This window comes from Oncorhynchus tshawytscha, linkage group LG19, assembly GCF_018296145.1.
Source record: "Oncorhynchus tshawytscha isolate Ot180627B linkage group LG19, Otsh_v2.0, whole genome shotgun sequence".
Classification (NCBI taxonomy): domain Eukaryota; kingdom Metazoa; phylum Chordata; class Actinopteri; order Salmoniformes; family Salmonidae; genus Oncorhynchus; species Oncorhynchus tshawytscha.
The window spans coordinates 19,271,144-19,291,140 of NC_056447.1; the positions used below are offsets into that span (position 1 = coordinate 19,271,144).

A 19,997-nucleotide genomic window follows, 5' to 3' on the forward strand; every position below is an offset into this window, starting at 1 on the left:
AAACAGTGCAGTAATATCTAGCAATACTCAACACACACACAGTGTATATATTCAGTGTATATATACGTTAGACATTATGGACAGTATGTGGATAGAATATAGTATATATCTGAAAAATATGTAGATGGAATAGTATGTATACAGCAATAGTTGAATAGGATGGACTTGACGGCAGGGTAGCCTAGTGGTTAGAGCGTTGGACTAGTAACCGGAAGGTTGCAAGTTCAAACCCCCAAGCTGACAAGGTACAAATCTGTCGTTCTGCCCCTGAACAGGCAGTTAACCCACTGTTCTTAGGCCGTCATTGAAAATAAGAATTTGTTGACTTGTCTAGTTAAATAAAGGTAAAATTTAAAAAAAATACAGTACACAGTACTGTATATGTGACGTGGGTAAAAAGTATGTAAACATTATTTAAGTGACCAGTGTTCTATGTCTATGTACACAGGACAACAGCCTCTAAGGTGCAGGGTTGAGTAACTGAGTGGTAGCCGGCTAGTACCAGTGACTAAGTTCGGGGCAGGGTACTGGGTGGAGGCCGGCTAGTGATGGCTATTTAACAGTCTGATGGCCTTGAGATAGAAGCTGTTTTTCAGTTTCTCGTCCCAGCTTTGATGTACTTGTACTGACCTCGCTTTCTGGGTGATAGCAGGGTGAAGAGGCCGTGGCTCGGCTGGCGGAGGTCCTTGATGACCTCAGCCACCCGAGTCGGAAATATTATGTTAAATTTATAACCATAGAGTATGTAGAGCAGCAGTAGTACAGTGCCTTCAGAAAGTATTCACACCCCTTGACTTTTTCCAAATTGTGTTGTGTTACAACCTGAATTTAAAATGGATTAAATTGAGATTTTTGGTCACGGGTCTACACACAATACCCCCATAATGTCAATGTACAATTATGTTGTTTTAAAATATATATATATTTTTTACAAATTAATAACAAATAAAAAGCTGAAATGTCTTGAGTCAATAATATTCAACCCCTTTGTTGTGGCAAGCCTAAATAAACAAGTCACATAATAAGTTGCAATAATAGTGTGATTTCTGAACGACTACCTCATCTCTGCCATCACTGCTTTTACCCCACACATACAATGATCTGCAAGGTCCCTCATTCGAGCAGTGAATTTCACACAAAGATTCAACCACAAAGACCAGGGAGGTTGTCCAATGTCTCTCAAACCCTTGAATTAGTAGGTGTGTCCTAACTTTTGACTGGTACTGTATGTAAATGAGATATTACTGTATTAATTTTCAATACATTTGCAAACATTTCTAAAAACGTGTTTTCACTTTGTCATTATGTGTAGATGGGTGAGGGATTTTTCCAATTTTTATTTAATCAATGTTTAATTCAGGCTTTAACACAACAGAATGTGGAACAAGTCCAGGGATATGAATACTTCCTGAAAGCACTCTAACAACCTGACATGGGGGAAGTCAGAAAAATACTAGGAAACGAATCATACAGTAGCAGAGAAAAGAGTTCAAAATGGTTGTTTAATTGAATATATCCACATTAAGTCACACGGGTATTCGGTACAGTATGAAGGGCCCTCAGACTGATTGGACTACCAGAGTAAGTGCACCTCTGCAAGCCCCCCCCCCGCTTATCCTTGTTCATTTGCCCATTTGTAAGTTAAGATTTGTCTCTATCCTTTTCAAAAAGAACGTATCACGGCATGCCCCAAGGCCCCCTGGGAAAATGTAAGAGTCACTACTAAGCCCCTGTCTCGCTCTCCCACATGCCCTTGTCTAGCTGCTAGTTGAACTGACAGGCTGACACACACACAGGCTGGATGGGCTTTAGATTATGCCTGCTGATTGGAGACATCATGTCATCATGGCTGCCCACTGGCATGAGTTCATACAGATGCTCTAGATGGATGGAAAAGGAGGGATTTGAAAACTCTGTCAGGGTCACCTTCATTCTTTGCAATATTAGTCAAATGATTTCTATTCCGGAGTCGTTTTGGTGTGAGAAGAGAGAGGGGGAGAGATGGAGGGAGACTCTAATTCATTTTGTGCTTTGGTAATTGAGCGTGGGAAAGTAGGGCTAGTGAAATGCTATCCATTTAAGTCTTCAGAGGAGAGGAGTCACTTATGCCTGTTTGCATCAGTGTGATGTTGACTGAGAACGTTAGGCCCAACTCTGCTTTATAATGAAAAGAGGACCATCGGATCTCTCCGACTTTTGAGTGTAATGAAGATTAGTTGACGCATCATTTCAGTGTAAATTGAATACACTCTCATAGGAATTGAGGGATGGATGATATGTGGCTTTCTTAAAGAGATTTGGGAATGGAAGCAGACCTTAAAGTTAACAAATAATTGAAAAACTACACAACCATTCACTCTTTCACTCTTTCTGTAATGCCATTTTTACAGCTTTTGTTTTAGAGTGACGCGTAGAGTTGAATCCTATCTCAGGCAGCACCGGAGGGTGCGATACATTTGTACCCACGTGAGCATTGTCACAGTTAATCCTGGAAACGGACTAATTTCCTTACGCCAAGATCATTTTTAAATCAACACCTCCGCTATACAGCTAATAGGAATTCCAGCTGTTTCCTGTTAATGTGGTGAAATCTGTTGGGTATTTTCTTCTTTGTGCTTGTTTTTTTGTGTGCTCACTGGGCGATTAATTATGAAGTAGTAAGTGGGCCGCAGCCAGCCAGCCAGCCAGCCATGCAGGGCTGGTGTTGTGCGACAGATACAGGAAGGGTCAGTGTACTGGCAACGGCTGGAGATGAAGGTCGTTCCAAACACCAACCAGAGAGCTGGAGAGAACGATAGAGAGAGAGAGAGAGAGAGAGAGAGAGGAACTAATGGAGAGAGAGAGATTGAGCGAGAGAAATGGAAAGAGCGAGATGGAGTGAGATAGACTTGAGACTACTCAACTGCCAAGGGGAGTGTGAAGGAGATGTGGGGTCAGTCAGCTTGTGCGAGGCTACGTTTATAATGTAGTGCATCTATCTATGTTTGTGGATGATACATTTATTGGGGTTCTGAAATTATTGACACCTTTGATAAAGATGAGCAGATATTACTGTATATAATTCAAATACTGAGCTTTATTGTATGCTAAAAAATACAATTGCTTTGAGAAATAAGTTTTGTTTAACAAGTAATACTTTTCCCCCCCCCTCAAAAGTAGGGGTTAAAATTATTGACCACCCTGTTTTCTTTTTTTGTGTTTAATTTTCCCCCCATTTTCGTGGTATCCAATTGTTTAGTAGTTACTATCTTGTCTCATCGCTGCAACTCCCGTACGGGTTCGTGAGAGATGAAGCTCAAAAGTCATGCATCCTCCGATACACAACCCAACCAAGCCACACTGCTTCTTAACACAGCACGCATCCAACCCAGAAGCCAGCTGCACCAATGTGCCAATACCAATACATTTTATCCAAAAATCTGGTTGCCTCTGCCAGGAGGCTGAATCTTGGCCGCAGGTGGATCTTCCAACAAGACAATGACCCCAAGCACACATCAACATCCACAAAAAAATAGTTAATTGGCCAAAAAAATCAACACTTTGCAATGGCCATCTCAGTCTCTGTGGTTTGAATTGAAGAGAGCAGTCCAGAAGTGCAGACCGAAGGATGTCAGGATCTGTAAAGATTCTGTAAGTAGGAATCCCTCCCAATGTGTTCTCCAACTCATAAAACATTTCAGAAAAAGGCTCAGTGTTGTTATCCTCGCAAGGGGAGGGTGCTAGAGTATTGAAAACACGGATGCCAATAGCTTTGACCCTTGTCTTTTTTAGATTTGTTCCTTGTTAAACACAATCTCTTACTCTGAGAAGTTGTAGTCGTGTAAAATTATTATTTGAGCGTACAATATAGCTCAGTATCTTGTGCTCATCTTTGTGAAGGGATCCAATCATTCCAGACCCCATTGTACATACAATGCCGTGAGAAAGTCTTCACACCCCTAGACCTTTTCCAACCTGAATTGAAAACGGATTTGTTACTGGCCTAGACACAATAGCCCATGTCAAAGTGGAAATGTGTTTTCCGAAATGTTTACGAATTAATAAAAAATGAAAAGCTGAAATGTCTAGAGTCAATAAGTATTCAACCCCTGTGTTATGGCAAGCATGAATAAGTTCAGGAGTAAAAATGTGCTTAACAAGTCACACATACAATTATCTGTAAGGTCCCTCAGCAGTGAATTTCAAACACAGATTCAACCACGAAGACCAGGGAGGTTTTCCAAGGCCTCGCAAAGAAGGGTACCTATTGGTAACAAGGTACTAAAGAAAAAATGTAAAACATGTGGCAAGGAAATTAACTATATGTCCTGAATACAAAGTGTTATGTTTGGGGCAAATCCAATACTGAGTACCACTCTCCATATTTTCAAGAATAGTGGTGGCTGCATCATGTTAATGGGTATACTTGTAATCATTAAGGACTGGGGAGTTTTTCAGAATAAAAAATAAATGGAATGGAGCTAAGCACAGTCAAAGTTCTAGATGAAGACCTGGTTGTCTGCTTTCCACCAGACACTGGGAGATTAATTCCACTTTCAGCGGGACAATAACCTAAAACACAAGGCCAAATCTACACCGGAGTTGCGTACCAAGAAGACAGTGGATGTTCCTGAGTGGCTAAGTTACAGTTTTGACTTAAATCTACTTGAAAATCTATGACAAGACCTGAAAATGGTTTTCTAGCAATGATCAACCAACAACTTGACAGAGCTTGAAGAATTTTGAAGACAATAATGGGTGACTGTTTCACAATCCAAGTGAGTAAAGCTCTTAGAGACTTACCCAGAAAGACTCACAGTTGTAATCACTGCCAAAGGTGTTTCTACAAAGTATTGACTCAGGGGTGTGAATACTTAAGTAAATTAGTTATTTCTGTATTTCATTTTTTAACAAATGTGTATTTTTTTTTTTTACACAAAAATGTTATTGTGTAAATGGGTGAGCATTTAAAAAAAAAGAAATTGGTTTTGAATCCAGACTGTAACACAACAAAATGTGGAAGTCAAGGGGTATGAATACTTTCTGAAGGCCCTGTATCTGTCTCTTATGCTAACTTGCTTGTCCGCCTTCTTTATCAGATCTGCATTTCTCTCTGCTTTACCCGCTTGCCTTTGACTTTTTTCTTCTTCTCGTTTCTCTCTTTTTCCAACTCTCTTTCTTTCCCCTTCCCTCTAGTTCTCGGTGTCCCTGTATTCTGTGTGGATATTAATCTTCATGTTTCTAGCCCCAGGCGTGGATCTATCTCCCAAAATGCAGATCTGTGGGGGTGTCACCATAGCTGTGTGTCTAGGGTGTCTGTGTGTGCCCCCCAGCCTCCCTCTCTTGTTCAAAAACAGTACTGTTGAAATCCATTATTCCTCTCTGACTCATCATGTAACCATGGGACAGGCTCCAAAGCCCCACACTCTGGTTTCACCCCAGCACATGTGTAAAAACAAGGAAGATTGCAGAGATATTTTGTCTGCGTTTGCATCTTACGAGCTAATTCAAATCTGGGGCTGGTTCTGCATTTCACTGAGTTCAAGGTCTTACGGGTTTATCGCGTGCATCTTGTTCAGATTAGATCTGTGATGTTCTGCAAACTTAACCCTTCCACGCGGTTTGTTTGTGTCACCCAGAGGCAAGACACGGCATCTCCCAGTGTAGCCCTTTCATAGAGTTGTGTTAACAGTTCATTTCCCCTGTATGGCTTTTCTGCTTTAGGCCAAACCAAATGACCGACCTTCATCCAAGTCATGACATCACAGTCTGTGCCAGATGCCCCCAAAAGAATGCCTAGGCCTAAATATTTACTTGCTCACACAGCATATATACTTGCACGCACTCACACAAACACGCACACAGTACCCGTCGTCTCTCTTTAATAACAAGCGCTCACAGTCTCACTGCAGAATTAGACTTTCATCCACGTTCTCCAAATGTCAAATTTCAAGGTATTTTTGTTGCTCCTGCTGATCTATAGCCTTCCTCCTGCTGCTCTATAGCCTTCCTCCTGATGCTCTATATCATTCTTCCTGCTGCTTTATATCCTTCCTCCTGCTGCTCTATATCCTTCCTCCTGCTGCTCTATAGCCTTCTCCCTGCTGCTGTATAGCCTTCCCCCTGCTTCTCTATAGCCTTCCTCCTGCTGCTCTATATCCTTGCCCCTGCTGCTCTATATCCTTCCCCCTGCTGCTCTATATATCCTTCCCCCTGCTGCTCTATATATCCTTCCTCCTGCTGCTCTATATATCCTTCCTCCTGCTGCTCTATATATCCTTCCTCCTGCTGCTCTATCCTTCCTCCTGCTGCTATATCCTTCCCCTTGCTGCTCTATATCCTTGCTCCTGCTGCTCTATATCCTTCCCCCTGCTGCTCTATATCCTTCCTCCTGCTGCTCTATATCCTTCCCCCTGCTGCTCTATATATCCTTCCCCCTGCTGCTCTATATCCTTCCTCCTGCTGCTCTATAACCTTCCCCCTGCTGCTCTATATCGTTCAAGTTCTCCAAATGTTACATTTCAATGTTAACGGTTAAGTTTTGGCATTCATTCCGAAGGGTTAACGATTGGGATAGGGTTAAAACAAAACATTGAAAACCAGTGTCCATGACTGGGATCAAACATGCGACATTCTGATGCAAAGTCATGGGATTACACCCATCTGCTGCCCCTGTCCACAGCATCCAAGCAAAACCCAAGCCTACTTGATGGTAATAGGGCTCACCTTTGCCCCTAGTGGACAGTTTTTGAAAGCATTTCCCAAAATCCTCAGGACATGGATAGATGTCCAATTTCGACATCAATCTTGAACGATCTCCCTGCTCTTTAAGTCTGAAGCATCCCTCCGATGCAGTTTGCCTCCTGTCTCATTTGATCCCACGTCATTGATCTCTCAGAGACTCTCAGCTCTTTAATTACACTCATTAGCTAAGAGGAGTGCTGCTTCTGAGGTTAGAGCACCTTATTAGGGAGACCTTGTCTTTGCTCCCCCCCCCCCACCAACCCGTCTGCCTGCATGCTACTGCTGCTGCCTCTACCTTTCCGGGAAAAAACAGCGTATGCCCCAGCACTTGCAATGTTTACAGCAAACACAATGCCAAATTGGATCCCCAAATCGCTACCCTCTCCAATTCTTTTTTTCTCCATCCCTTTTTCAATTGGATACGGGTGAAGTGAGTGCAGTTCCAATAACAGATTGAAGCAAAGTGGGGTGTTAAGGCCGTGTCTGGCGACCGTTGTGATTGGTGGACTTGGACAGATTGGAGGACTGACCTAGACATTGGAAGTATCTATTTACCACTTTGATGTGTCCATCAAGACTTCTAAAGATGGGACTGGGTGACTTTCTCTGGCCCTGACTTTCTATGGGCCTGTTGTGCCTGTCTGGGTGCTATGGGGAAACGGACCTTTACTGACAGGGCCATCCTCTACCGCTTTTTCTCTTCTTTTGGGCCTTCCCTTCTGTGAATTTGATCTGCCAAGTGTTTTTCTAGGCAGTTCTCTTCTGTTTCATTTCCCTGTTTGAGAGCTGTCTTGATGTCGTCATCACAGTCCTCAGGGTTGAATGGTTAATTGCACATATGGAGAGAGTTATTGTTTAGGGGCCGTGATGGGAAACCACACAGTCTCACTCCATTGGGCCGATCTTCTTGTGTCTGTGAGAGTCTGTCATTTCACCTTTTTTTTTAAAATTCATAGTCAAACCAGAAAGCAAGATGTTCTCACTCAACAGTGAAGTGTGTTTAACCAGTGCGTCTGTGTCGAATGTCATGTCTGTCAAATGTAAAGAAAATAATCCAAAAGCCTCCCGATTATGTGCTTTGTCACCTATATGGAACATGTGATCGGAAGGGATAAACCTGGGATCTACATGAACTAAACCCACATCCCACAACCCTTTGAGTTTGGGCCATTGTGGCCTGGCATTACTGTACAGTAATGTGTCCCTACAGGCGATATGACTGTGTCAGTGTACTAGTGAATAGCACTTAAAGGCCTATGCATGGTGTGATGGTGAGGTCTCCTTAAAGCAGAGGCCAGGCAGGAGGCAGACAGGCTAGGCAGGCAGCGAGCAGCGTGGCCTAGGTTAAAAGGGATTTTTCTGAAGTTGGTTAAGCCTCAGAAAAAGGGATGTGGTGTGAAATGCATCCTGTCAGTCTGCCCTTGGCATTTCCTTCAGCCATGATGCAGTATGGGTAATTAATAGTTAGAAATGCCCTCAAAGTGCAGTATGGTGGGGAAGTGTTCAACATGCTCTGGGGGAAAGTGGACTATCTTCTTGTGCCCTACTCAACCTGACCAGCTCAAAACAGCACTGTTGGCCCTGTCTTTTTCTCAAATCAATCAATCCGAGATTATAGAGTTGAGCTGAGCGACCAATCCAATGCTAACGTTGCTAACGGGACGTGAGCTGTGTGGGTTGGCAATAATCACCAGGCCCACTCTCTTCCTCTGCCCTGCCTGACAAACACGGGCAAGCAAGCACACAAAGAGAAACACATACAATCATTACAAGCACGCACACTCCCTCCCTCTCTTTCCATCCAGCCTAAGGGAGGCGGGCAGCTGAGCCATGGATCCATGAATTCCTCATAACGCAACGTGTCGGCTGATCAATAATTCAATTCTGTCTGTGCACAAGCATGTCTGGATCCAATCTCACCTGCACCCCCCCCCCCCTGTCCTCCCCTTAACAAGGTGGGCGTTCTGTCCTTGAGCCGAGCTGGGCTTATGTGTGTGTGTGTGTTCACTGGTCAGTGTGTGTGTTTGTGTATGCGTGTATCCATGGCACTGTGTGGATGATTGTGTGTCCACATCTTTGTGTGTGTGTGTGTGTGCGTGCGTGCGCGCGTGTGTGTGTGTGTGTGTGACGTCTCTCCCTTCAGGTGGTTTGGGGATATCAAAGGCGTGGATCTCATTGAAGGTGTGAAGCTTGTGGAGGGGCAGGGGCTAAGTCTGATTAGCAGAGCCCAGACAGGCAGTAGGGAGCTGGGGAGAGTAGGGGAGCAGAGAGGGGACCTGGGGGGAGCTTAGGCTAGCTGGGGCTCTCCACACGGGTCCTCTCATCCCTTTCCAGCCCAGGCCTCAGGGCAGCCCTCCTCACACCTCCACACACCATGCAACCAGTTCCGGTCAGGGTCATGGTCATCAGTCAAGGACACAGAAGTCTCCCACACCCCAGTCGTTCCCTAACTCTCCCCACCATACTCTCTCTCAATTCAATTCAAGGGGCTTTATTGGCATGGGAAACATATGTTAACATTGCCAAAGCAAGTAAAATAGATCAACAAAAGCAAAATAAACAATACAAATGAACAGTAAACATTACACTCAAAGAAGTTCCAAAAGAATAAAGACATTAGAAATGTCATTATGTCTATATACAGTGTTGTAACGATGTGCAAATTGTCAAAGTACAAAAGGGAAGATAAATCAACATAAGTGTAAGTAGTATTTATAGTGGTGTTTGTTCTTCACTGGTTTCTCTTTTCTTGTGGCAACAGGTCACACATCTTGCTGCTGTGATGGCACACTGTGGAATTTTTATCAAAGTTGGGTTTGTTTTTGAATTCTTTGTGGATCTGTGTGATCTGAGGGAAATATGTGTCTCTAATATGGTCATACATTTAGCAGGAGGTCATGAAGTGCAGCTCAGTTTTCACCTCATTTTGTGGGCAGTGTGCACATAGCCTGTCTTCTCTTGAGAGCCAGGTCTGCCTACAGTGGCCTCTCTCAATAGCAAGGCTATGCTCACTAAGTCTGTACATAGTCAAAGCTTTCCTTAAATTTGGGTCAGTCACAATGGCCAGGTATTCTGCAACTGTGTACTCTGTTTAGGGCTAAATAGCATTCTAGTTTGCTCTGTTATTTTGTGAATTCTTTCGAATGTGTCAAGTAATTATCTTTTTGTTTTCTCATGATTTGGTTGGGTCTAAAGCTGTCCTGGGTCTCTGTGGGGTCTGTTGGTGAACAGAGTCCCAGGACCAGCTTGCTTAGGGGACTCTTCTCCATGTTCATATCTCTGTAGGTGATGGTTTGTTATGGAAGGTTTGGGAATCACTTCCTTTTAGGTGGCTGTAGAATTTAACGGCTCTTGTCTAGATTTTGATAATTAGCGGGTATCGGCCTAATTCTGCTCTGCTCTGCATGCCTTATTTTGTGTTTTACATTGTACACAGGATAATTTAGCAGAATTCTGCATGCAGTCTCAATCCATTTAGTGTATTCTTGGTTGGTGAGCGGACCCCAGATCTGACAACCATAAAGGGCAATGGGTTCTCTAACTGATTAAAGTATTATTTGCTAGATTCTATGTCGAATTTCATGTTCCTTTTGATGGCATATAAGGCCCTTCTTGCCTTGTCTCTCAGCTTGTTCACAGCTTTGTGGAAGTTGCCTGTGTCGCTGATGTTTAGGTCGAGGTATGTATAGTTTTTTTTGTGTGCTCTAGGGCAACGGTGTAAATATGGAATTTGTATTTGTACTTTTTTGGAACACCATTATTTTAGTCTTACTGAGATTTACTGTCAGGGCCCAGGTCTGACAGAATCTGTGTAGAAGATCTAGGTGCTGCTGTAGGCCCTCCTTGGTTGGTGATAGAAGCACCAGATCGTCAGCAAACAGTATACATTTTACTTCAGGTTCTAGTAGGGTGAGGCCTGGTGCTGCAGACTGTTCTAGAGCCCTCTCTCTTTCTCTCTCATACACCTGCCCCAATCAGCTGCCTACTGCTAGAGCTGTTTTTATCCCCTCTGTCTTATCAAAAGCCACACTCTGTTTTACTCCCACTATATCAACCACACACTGCCCGGTCTGCTAGCAGCCTACTTCCTCGTTTGTGACTCTCTTTCAGGACAATATCAAAGGCCTTGAGTTGACCGTGATCCCTAGTCCACTTCCAGCCTTGGAGAAACTCTGTGACGTGACAGGGTACTTCAGGAAGCTGATTGTGGCCAACTTTAGTCTGGACAGTCTCCTCCTGTTTTCCTTGCTGGGTTCTTTCCTCTATACGTCCCCGGTGTGTCTCTTGCTTTAAAAAACTCTGATGTGTCTCTTGCTTTATAAAACCCTTGTGTGTCTCTCACTTTAAAAAGCCCTGGTGTGTCTCTCGCTTTATAAAACCCTGGTGTGTCTCTCACTTTATAAAACCCTTGTGTGTCTCTCACTTTAAAAAGCCCTGGTGTGTCTCTCGCTTTAAAAAACCCTGGTGTGTCTCTCGCTTTATAAAACCCTGGTGTGTCTCTCGCTTTAAAAAACCCTGGTGTGTCTCTCGCTTTTAAAAGCCCGGGTGTGTCTCTTGCTTTATAAAACCCTTGTGTGTCTCTCACTTTAAAAACCCTGATGTGTCTCTCACTTTAAAAAAACTCTGGTGTGTCTCTCGCTTTAATTAAAAAACCCTGGCGTCCTGATAAAACACAAACAGTAAACTTCTCTCTTTTTTCTTCTCTTCTACTGATAACCACACTTTCTAAAAGTAGGCAGCACCCTCCTGCTATTCTGTCTGTCTGTCTGTCTGTCTGTCTGTCTGTCTGTCTGTCTGTCTGTCTGTCTGTCTGTCTGTCTGTCTGTCTGTCTGTCTGTCTGTCTCTGTCTGTCTGTCTGTCTGTCTGTATGTATGTATGTATGTATGTATGTCTCTGTCTGTCTGTCTGTATGTCTGTCTGTCTGTCTGTCTGTCTGTCTGTCTGTCTGTCTGTCTGTCTGTCTGTCTGTCTGTCTGTCTGTCTGTCTGTCTGTCTGTCTGTCTGTCTGTCTGTCTGTCTGTCTGTCTGTCTGTCTGTCTGTCTGTCTGTCTGTCTGTCTGTCTGTTTTCTCATCTGGGCACAGTGGTGAAGGAGTGATTGCAGCGGGTCTGGCTGCCTGGTGTGTATCTGCTGACTGTCACATCCATTAAGGTTGCTGTCTTCACCAGCCAGTCTCCCCAAGCCGTGCACGGACTCTCCTCTCACAGATGAGGCCCATTGTTCCTGGCCAGCCCTAGCCTGCTTACAGCCCTCTGAGGCTCTCACCTCACACAGAAATGCTCGCCCCACAACTAGAAGGGAGATTTCAGCTCAGGATTTAGATGATTTTTGTGGTTTACGGTCGTCTGTGGTGTTTTTGTTGAGTGTGTGGAAGTTGTTGTGGAATTATCTTTGTTGCTGTAACTTTTCCACCTCGAATTTCTCCAGCAGAGAGAGGTGACATCACCAGAGCCTACATTAAACTCTTCTTCTCCTTTGTGGGCAATTGTTCCTTTGTTGCTCAATCAATTAACATTTACTACGCCTACAGAAAGCAAAATGAATGCGTTCAGATTGAGGATCCTCTTGTATGCAAAACAGTTTCCCGCTGTTTTTGTGTTTGTTCATAAATATTGGTCACCTTCCCTGGACAGTGTATATCAGTGGCTAAAATTCAGGCTCACAGGAATAGCAGTGAATGTTTTGGAAAGGGAACAACAGTCTCCTAAAGGGCACTGCAGCGCCTCCAGTTGTCGAGGTCTGCTCAGTGGAATAATCAGCGCTTTAATTAACAAAGTCGGTTTGGAATATCAATTAGAACCCTCTATCTGCAGTCATGTCACACACATAAAAACAATTATGACTGATTGTGGGCTGTTATTGTCAACTGGCTCGTAATAATTTCTTACTTTTGGCTTATAAATCACGCAATTTCCCCATTAGTCCTCCCCAACACCACCCCTGACCCCCCCGTTCCTCACCGTTATATTGTTTTTTATTAATGAGTGGTGTTGAGACCCACAGCATGGGTTTGGAGTGCTGCTGTTATATTGAACATCCTGGTCCTGCTCTGTGTTGCTGTGAAAGAGCCCCCAGTGGCTTTGTGTCAGTCTCTATGAGTTCCGACTCTTTCGTTTGGTCTCATCCCAGTCCAGACATGCTCTGACTGGCTCTGACTTGACGAACATCTCCATGGCACTCGTTCAGACCAGAGCAGACCCTGACGCGCACACACACACACACACACACACACCCTCTCATGTGTATCCCAGAGTGTGGGCTGTGGTAATGATATGGTTCTGGCCCCCTCTCTCTCTCAGCAGAGTTCAGAGGCGTTAGATCCGTTTCACAGCCCTGTGTGTGCGACAGTGAGTGGGAGCTCTTACCTGGAGGTGTGCAATCAACCCACAGTCAGACACACTGTGATACACTGTGAGCTCATACCGCCACCAGCAGAATCACCCTTCGTTTGAAACCGGATTACATTGTTTGGACGTTTTCTTTCAGCTCGATCTTATACCGTCCTGATTATAGGTATAGAACACAGAACATTCTGAATCAGGATGTTTTCATGTTCTGTCTTTGGGAGAATGACTCACCCTCTCCAACATTCTGGATCTAGCGTCTTGGTTGGATGGCAATTATTATTGCCTTGTTTATATTGGTCATCCAGAGTGGGAATGGTTGCAGAGGAACCAATTACGAAGGTGGGCTTGCTCACAGAACGTAGCGTGACGGTTTGATGGCTATTGAGTGATCTATGGTCCCATATGTGGACCTGTGGCGTTTTTGGCGCAGGGCGGGGCGACTCTTGGCATGTGCCGTAAGGCCAGCATGGTCAGTCCTCCTCCCAAACCGGTTGAAGGCTGTTCAGAGCAAAGCAGAGGACTAGCTCACAGCTCAAGGCAGGGAACCTCTGCTCCATACAGAAGCACTGTCAGCCTGGGCGTTACGAGCCTGTCGTAACACAACCCTATAAAAAAATGTGGTGTTATTTATTACTTATTGCCCATTGTGAACATGTTTACATCATTTGGATGGTAATCAATGTCAATTATATCTATCTTAAAGCCAGACTGAGCAAGTCTCATTTAAGTTATTTGTGATTATGAAATATCCAACTGTTGGGATGACAAAACAAACTCAGGGGAGACATCATGTAAACGAACCCAGGCGAGACATCATGTAACCAAACCCAGAGGAGACATCATGTAACCGAACCCAGGGGAGACATCATGTAACCAAACCCAGGGGAGACATCATGTAACCGAACCCAGGGGAGACATCATGTAACCGAACCCAGGGAGACATCATGTAACCGAACCCAGGCGAGACATCATGTAACCAAACCCAGAGGAGACATCATGTAACCGAACCCAGGGGAGACATCATGTAACCAAACCCAGAGGAGACATCATGTAACCGAACCCAGGGGAGACATCATGTAACCAAACCCAGGGGAGACATCATGTAACCGAACCCAGGGGAGACATCATGTAACCGAACCCAGGGGAGACGTCATGTAACCAAACCCAGGGGAGACATCATGTAACCAAACCCAGAGGAGACATCATGTAACCGAACCCAGGGAGACATCATGTAACCAAACCCAGAGGAGACATCATGTAACCGAACCCAGGGGAGACATCATGTAACCAAACCCAGGGGAGACATCATGTAACCGAACCCAGGGGAGACATCATGTAACCGAACCCAGGGGAGATATCATGTAACCGAACCCAGGGGAGACATCATGTAACCGAACCCAGGGGAGACATCATGTAACCAAACCCAGGGAGACATCATGTAACCGAACCCAGGGGAGACATCATGTAACCGAACCCAGGGGAGACATCATGTAACCGAACCCAGGGGAGACATCATGTAACCGAACCCAGGGGAGACATCATGTAACCGAACCCAGGGGAGACGTCATGTAACCAAACCCAGGGGAGACATCATGTAACCAAACCCAGATGAGACATCATGTAAACAAACCCAGGGGAGACATCATGTAACCAAACCCAGACGAGACATCATGTAAACAAACCCAGACGAGACATCATGTAACCAAACCCAGGCGAGACGTCATGTAACCGAACCCAGGCAAGACGTCATGTAACCGAACCCAGGCGAGACGTCATGTAACCGAACCCAGGGGAGACGTCATGTAACCGAACCCAGGGGAGACGTCATGTAACCGAACCCAGGGGAGACATCATGTAACCGAACCCAGAGGAGACATCATGTAACCGAACCCAGGGGAGACATCATGTAACCGAACCCAGGGGAGACGTCATGTAACCGAACCCAGGGAGACGTCATGTAACCGAACCCAGGGGAGACGTCATGTAACCGAACCCAGGGGAGACGTCATGTAACCGAACCCAGGGGAGACGTCATGTAACCGAACCCAGGGGAGACGTCATGTAACCGAACCCAGACGAGACGTCATGTAACCGAACCCAGACGAGACGTCATGTAACCGGACCCAGACGAGACGTCATGTAACCGGACCCAGGGGAGAAATCATGTCAACAAACCCAGGGGAGAAATCATGTCAACAAACCCAGGGGAGAAATCATGTCAACAAACCCAGGGGAGAAATCATGTCAACAAACCCAGGGGAGAAATCATGTAACCAAACCCAGGCGAGACATCATGTAAACAAACCCAGGCGAGACATCATGTAACCAAACCCAGGCGAGACATCATGTAACCAAACCCAGGCGAGACATCATGTAACCAAACCCAGGCGAGACATCATGTAAACAAACCCAGGCGAGACATCATGTAAACAAACCCAGGCGAGACATCATGTAAACAAACCCAGGCGAGACATCGTGTAACCAAACCCAGGCGAGACGTCATAACATACTCTATCTGAAAGTTCTCAAGCAGCCGCTGGGCCAGCAACCTTTCGATCAGTCAGTATCAAACAGCTTTTAGACAGCTGGTGTTCTTGTTTGCTTATAGCCTACAACAAGCATCTACGTTACTCTACTGGATAAAAATATGACCATTTACAAGTGGAGTCAGCTATGAATGTTACAACAGTAAAATGTATTCATATTTTACGGTATGTAGACAAGTTCAACAATATAGGCCGCCTAAAGCGTTGCAACGGTAGCGCCGTTATCTGCTTGGTCTCTAGCAGTGCAAACACATGAAAAAGTCGACCCTCAACAGCTATAGGATTGAATACATTTTCCATCAAAAGGCTGCAATAGTAAACTCCACATCCAAGGGGAAAACAATTACCTTAGCAAGCTAGCAACTCCAGCAAAGTTTGTAAAGTTTGATTAGTTGTAGACTAATCACCCACCGGTAGGCTATGCACATTTGAAAGCAATCGTGTGGATCTATCGGTTTTCTAGAGAGCTAAATTAGCGAGCTAGCTTCACATACCAGTAGACAGAGCTGGCTTTCGCGATTATTATCCATAGTGTCCAACATGCTGCTGGCACTAGTTGTGCTGAGAAGTCTGAAATATGGTCCAACTAGCAAGTGTTCCACTAAGAAAATATTCTCAATCCCTTGCTGAATGAAAATCGACCTCAATTCCAGTTTTCAGTCAGAAGCTTAAGCTAGCGACATCAAAGCAACTTTGTAATTACAGACCCACCAGTGTTTTCAAATCGGCGCTCCTGCGTTGGCCTATCAGCTGTCGCACAGACAGATAGACGCACAGATGGACTGACAGCCGGGAGAAAATATTATTAACCATTACGACGTGCATTTGTCAGCTAAATGACACATTTATTCCATGTCACTCGACTCTCATTTGTGAGTCCCGATATGTAATGTTGATGTGTTGTTGATGTGTTGCTGTAGTCATGGATGGAGAGGGAAAGATAGAATGTGCACGAGATAAATGATCAGTCGGCCTCCGTGTCACAATTACCCGGAGAAATCTGACCTTCCCTTTGTACTAAACTGCTGTATTTATAATTCGTAAAACCTTCATTTGTATCACTTTGAAGTGCTCCAAATGGCAAATTCATATTTCATCTATACATTATCGAGATATATTTAGCCAGAAAAAAACAAGTGACATTTTATTTGGGACTCTGGCTTTAATGTGATAAAAACGTGTATTGGGATGACTGAATGGGCAGATTATTTCTGGATTATAAGGAGAGTTGTCCTGTGGTATGAGTTATGACTAGGGAAGTCAACTTCAACACACTAGTGGTCTTGATGCTCCACAGATCACTAATTCTCATCTTATTAGACCTTCGTCAGGGTTTTCAGTCGTTACTAGTTGCCACAAAGTCATACACCTCGCCTATTTCTACAATTGTCTCTTCTTAAAATCAGATTTTAAACCAACCCTAACATTAACCACACTGCTAACCTAATGCCTAGCCCTAACATTAACCACACTACTAATCTTATGCCTAGCCCTAACCTTAAATTAAGACCAAAAAGCTCATTTTTTGATTTGTTTAATTTGAACGATATAGACACTTTTGACTTTGTGGCTGTGGTAACAGAGTATTGAAGGTTCCTCCTCCCTGTCTGAGGAGAATCAGTGTCCCTCTGCCACTGATCATGTGGCCGAGTCCAGTAGAGGATGTGGTTAGGAACCATTACAGTCGGTCAGCTGGTATGTACTGATGGCGCAAGCCAAGCGCTCGCTGGAGTATGTTTTTTGTCCTTGAACATTTACCACCTGAACATGGTTTCATGCATTTCAAGGGAAGCGTTTGTTGTGTGATTTACTCGTCCGCATGTACGGTGACATTCCTCAATAATATCGGGCCGCAGGTCCTAATCAGGCAACTAAGGAAGGTGAGTCAGTGATTTACCCCAGTCCCGCCACATCGACCGTGGATCAAAACATTGATTTGCATGCCAGCTTGCTCTCGGCCCTTCAGCTTGTTAGGCCTGGCTGTATTCAATTGGAGAGGCTGTGTTTGTTATCTGAGAAGTTGAATGAAACAGCTGCCTGGCTCTCCTATAGTTCCCCTATAGCATATTCGAGTCCGGCTCGCGTAAAGTCCTCCTTGGTCTTTGAGAATGTCATGTTCCAACTACCGTGTCAGACAGACATTGGTTGCATCTGAAAATGGCACCCTATTCCCTATTGAATGCACTACTTTTCACCAGGGCCCACAATCAAAAGTAGCGCACTAAATAGGGAATAGGGTGCCATTTGGGATGCAGTCCCTCTCTCCACTCTAATGGCCCCCTGGCCCTGTTCCAGTGTTATCCCAGTTTGAACCTTGCTGCCAGGGGCCACAGAGAACAAGCAGTCTTACCTGGATCAGCCCAGCGCACAGCCTAGTTGCACAACCAGTCTCTTCGCAATGTATAAGGCATTTTGGGATTACTCTACGGGCTGTTTTCAAAGGGCCTCGGCCAGAAACAGTCAGCTTAGTTTGCTTAGCTGGCACCAGCACTTATACAGAACCAGAGCTTTCGCAGGAAAAGCCGTTTAGCCACAGAGGGTATTTCACTTCACAAACTAGCCACATGGAAATGGCTTTTTCTCCTGTTCTGTTCTGGCTCAGCTCACCCTCTCCTTGCCCTTGACTCGGGACTGTTTTTGAGTTCGAGGAAAGGCACTACGGCCTTGACAGCAGCGCCTGCAGCCAGTGTAGTCATGTTCTTATCTGTGATGTCGCCACTTCCTTGTCCGGTCAGTCACCAGCCCCCCTGACCCGCGTCACTGTAATATGAGCTAAACTGTTTGATCCAAGGGCATTAACCTGTAGGGATGGGCGCTTTGTCATTCAGCCCTGGAAAAGGCTGCTCCAGATGGGTGATTAGTCAGTCCGCTGACTGTGTGTGTATTTGCATGCTGTAATTACGACCGGTGTGTGTGTGTGTGTGTGTCTGAAAGCTGCAATTGTGTCCGGTGAGCGTATGTTTGTGTCTTGGATTAGGCTAAAGGCTAAATGACGATGAAAACAAGTGTGAACAAACCTCAGGCCCCACCCCCTACAAAATCTCAGGTCTAGTAATGCGGAGTTGCTATGACTAGGCTAGATGTACGCCATCACCATCAGTACGCTAATGAAGGTTTTCTGCTCACGGGTTGGAAATGGAGGTGGGCACAAAAAGCACACTCTTCAAGCTGAATGGCTCCGAGTGAGTGGAGAGACGAGGGAGGGGGAGGAGGAGGAGGAGATGTCGAGGCCTCTAGTCTATTGTGTAGCTGCAGAGTCTCTCATACAGTTTCAGTGAAGCGACAGAACAAATGGCTGAACACGTGCGCCATGAAAGATACATGTTTTGCTGTTAGCGGTAACACTCATCCTCATTCCCTGCTCTCTTAAAGGTAGTGAAGATAAATGGAGCTGCTCGGTACAATATTGCCTATTGCAAGGATAACGAGACAACAGTGGGAGGACTGTTCACGACCTCTGGCGAAGGATTGGAACATAAAATGTGTCTTTTAAAAAAAATGTCCCAATAGCAAGTTTGTGCCAAGATGTTGTTGTGTGTGTTTACCTAAGGTAGTTAGACCAGTGACGCTGATTCTTGGCTGGTAGTACTAATTGGAGTTTGGACGTGTGTGTGTGTGTGTGTGTGCGTGCCTGGCATAGGGACTGCTATGTTGAATAACAGCCAGACAATGGGCATTCATCAAGCTTTAAATACAGAAGAAGAGAGGACACTTGTTTAGCCAAAAGCCTTAACACGATTATAGACTGAGCCTTTTGCACCCAAACGTGGGCCAGAGAAACTCTTCCTCCACACTGAGATGTGCTCAAACAGGGATCTATTCTCTCAGTTCAGATTTGGGCTTCTTCTCTCAGCCTTGCTATACGCTTTTCCTTTTATCCTTTTCCTTCTCGTCCATCAGGGTATAAATATGTGATGCACCCGGCCCAAATTCCCACGCTTTCCGTGAGTACAGACGGGGGCCAGGTCCGAAATTGAACCCTAATTGCTATGTAGTGCAATACTTTTGACCAGGGCCCATAGGCCCATGTGGTGAATAGGCTGCCGTTTGGGACATGGCAAGCTTTTCTTCCTGCTTGTCGTCCCTGTTCTGTTTCATCAGATCTATCTCAGTGAAAACCTTCCCAGGGAGAGTCCTCCCTGACTCCCCTCTCTCCGTTGTCTTCTCAATCAGAATTGCTAACAGACCTACGGAGGGAGGATTTAAAGTCTCCCCTGACCGGACCGCTTCGCAATCGGCCCACAGATTTCTGCGGATGATCCGATATGAGCCGACAGACACCCCCTCCCTCCCTCCCTCCCTCGCTCCCTCCCTCCCTCCCTCCCTCCCTCCCTCCCTCCCTCCCTCCCTCCCTCCACGTTTGTGGATGTTACCTGACCA

At 45.1% G+C, this 19,997-nt stretch overlaps 1 protein-coding gene across 2 annotated transcripts in view; it reads left to right on the top strand.

Moving 5' to 3' along the window:
• Positions 1-19,997, top strand: part of plxnb2b (plexin b2b) — a 182,727-nt gene that overhangs the window by 9,790 nt on the left and 152,940 nt on the right. The window lies entirely within an intron of this gene.